Source organism: Lagopus leucura, unplaced genomic scaffold, assembly GCF_019238085.1.
Source record: "Lagopus leucura isolate 7727_CA_CO unplaced genomic scaffold, USGS_WTPT01 Super-Scaffold_100002, whole genome shotgun sequence".
In the NCBI taxonomy this organism is placed as follows: Eukaryota; Metazoa; Chordata; class Aves; order Galliformes; family Phasianidae; genus Lagopus; species Lagopus leucura.
Window position 1 is genome coordinate 81,992,686 of NW_024962263.1, and position 2,842 is coordinate 81,995,527.

Consider the following 2,842-nt stretch of genomic DNA (forward strand, 5'->3'; position numbering starts at 1 on the left):
ATGATAGAAAAGGCAAACATGAGACAGTGATCTCATCAGCCACGTAGACACGACACTATATACTAGAAAAATAAGTTTTCACAACAGAAGAAAAATAGCTCTTCATACAGGCTTCAGCTTTGTCCTACTCATTTTTACAAGTTTTACAAACTTGTTTTCACTTTCCCCATCTCTACTGGCACTCAGTTCAGTGTGCTTATGGGCTATTGTGGGCATTGCTGTCATGACCTGTGCAAGAGTAATGAAACCATCTGCTGGGTCAAGCTGTCACTTCACATGCCAGTCCAGGCTCTGACTGCATGAGATCACACGGGCAATGCAGCCAAAGGCCTCACTGCTGCGCCTCAGATGATTTTAGGAGGCCACTGAGCTACAGGTGTGCTACTGGATGGGGCATAACGCTGCTGTTTGGAACGCTTCTAAGCTCTAAGGATCACAAATTGCTTTCTCTATTGAAAAAAGCTTAAGTGAGATATCTCACTTCTCACTGAAGAAATATAAGTTTTGTCTCCGTTTTCTGTCACATAGCACAGTAAGCTGCCTTCTGAAGTGCATCCAAGGCCTCCTTCTGGCTTATAAAATGTGTCCAGGGACAGCTAAATGAGATAAAAATATAGCTGTTTAGATCTTTTCCACCTACTACCTACACCCTTGGACTTGGGTGCATGAGTGAATTCAGGCAGTTAATCAAGATACTGATTATCAGTTAAGCCTCAGCAATGGCTGGTGCCTGACAGTGCATGTCCTTAGCATGAAGGAACTGCAAAGTAAATTGTGATAGCCTAGATCCTAGTAAAAACAGAATCCACTGCAGAGACAGTTTAAACACACACTTCTCTCTGGGTCAAGTTCATGAACAAGCTCAGTTACTAAGTTTGATAGGATGGGCCTCTTTAGTAATTCAGTTTTTTCCTACCATGTGCTCAGAACTGGGAATTCCTACATTTGGAATGGTGATGTGAGGGAGGATTAAACTGGCTGTAACTGGTCTGCATAAAGGATTTGCATAGCTTTAGTTACGTCTACATGTAACCTTAACTAGAGACGTGGCAAATTCATTGGAAGTCTTTTAAATGAAGACTGAGTTAGTCTCTCTAAAAATACACAGGCACTCAAACAGAAACTATGAAAGTGGTGCAGAAAGTTTGATGGAGCATCTTTCACCAGTGTGACACAGAAGATCAGCCTGGATGGCCACAATGGCATTAAAACTTATGCAGTTAGGATTCCCTGTAGTTCAGTAAGGAATACCTCACAGATAACACTGCCTTCCAATCCTATTGGCATCTGGTCTGCTGTGCTGCAGGACTGTCAGACAGCAGTGCACCTTCAGTCTAGGACAGATGAATGGGAGAACCTGATGGCTTTGCAGAACAGTGCTGAAACACATCAGCTTCCACTCCCTGGTGCACTGGTATGTGGACCATTAAAGGCATTTAAAGCACAATCCTCAGCTCACATATCCTCTCTGAACAGCAGAGCAGCATTTCCATTTCTTGCTGCATTGGTGACTTGCTCAGCAGTATCACATCCAAGCTCCCTGACACCAAACTCCATTATGTCCATGCTATCCATCCCTGCTCCAGAGAATTCCCCATGTTCTGCCCAAAGTTTGCACTGGAACAGCATATATAGGAAGTAGTTGTTATTTCAAACAGAAATATAACACAGAAGTAAGCGTTTTCAAAATTTTACAATAGGAGACAGAGGCTGGGAAGTTATTCTTGTGTCTCAGATTTAAAGGAATTTTCTTTTTACTACTAACGTTAAGCTTTACAAGGACTATGAAATGAACTCAGTTTCTGCATTTTAGCCAGTATTTTGCAATTTTATCCCCAGCCTACTTTTTTTTTAATTGAAACTTTCAGAACATACACTTTCTGTTCAGCTTTTGCAACTTCCTGCATGAATGAAATATCCCCTAACCCTGACCAGAAAACCCTTCCACATCTCTTTCAGAAATTCACTTCAGCAAATGTAACATCCCCACCAGAAGGAAACACCAGCTATAAAACATGCTGCAGCCTTCCTTTCTGTCTGGCTTGCTTCAGACTTCATTCATTAAAAAAAAAAAAAAAAACAAAAGAGAGAGAAAAATGACAGTTGATTCAGAAAGTTGTAAGATGTAAACATTTGTCCACAGATGATGCATGGAGGTTTGGCGTTGCATATCTCTGGGGACAACATATGCCTGTCTTTCAAACTTGTCAAATCCTAACGGCCATTGTTATCAGCGTGCAGAAGCTTCCAAATTCCTACCTGTCACTGAAATTCTTAGAAAACAAGAAACCATAACAGACTGAGAAAATGTAACCATGTTCTGCCCTATCCTGCTGCTCGTGTCCCCAGCACTGACCGCAACCATTGTGCTTACTCACAGAGCCATTTTATTGATACCCTCACCATTTCTGGTTCCTTCTAGTGTTCACAAGGCCAAGGAAAGGTCTTGCTCTTTCCAAAGCCTGCAGACACCGTGGTGGGTTTCATCCCTGTCACCTCAGTGATATTTATGGCAGCTTCTGGTCCTCCACAACTCTCAAGCCTTTGCTGTTCTAACCCACCCTATGTGACAGAGAAAGAAAGCGCTGTTATTGATAATTCTTCTAATTATTACTATTAATGTTTCCACTTTACAAACATGTGCATGAAGGAAGAGCTGCCTTCCTCCTCAGTCCTGCTCAGGATCAGAGAAGCAAAGTTTCGCCAAGCTGCCAGGGTCAGCACAACTCTCCTGGGACAGAGAAAGAAAAGAAAGAAAGAAGGAAAGAAGGAAAAAAGGAAAGAAAGAAGGAAATGAAAGAAAGAAAGAAAGAAAGAAAGAAAGAAAGAAAGAAAGAAAGAA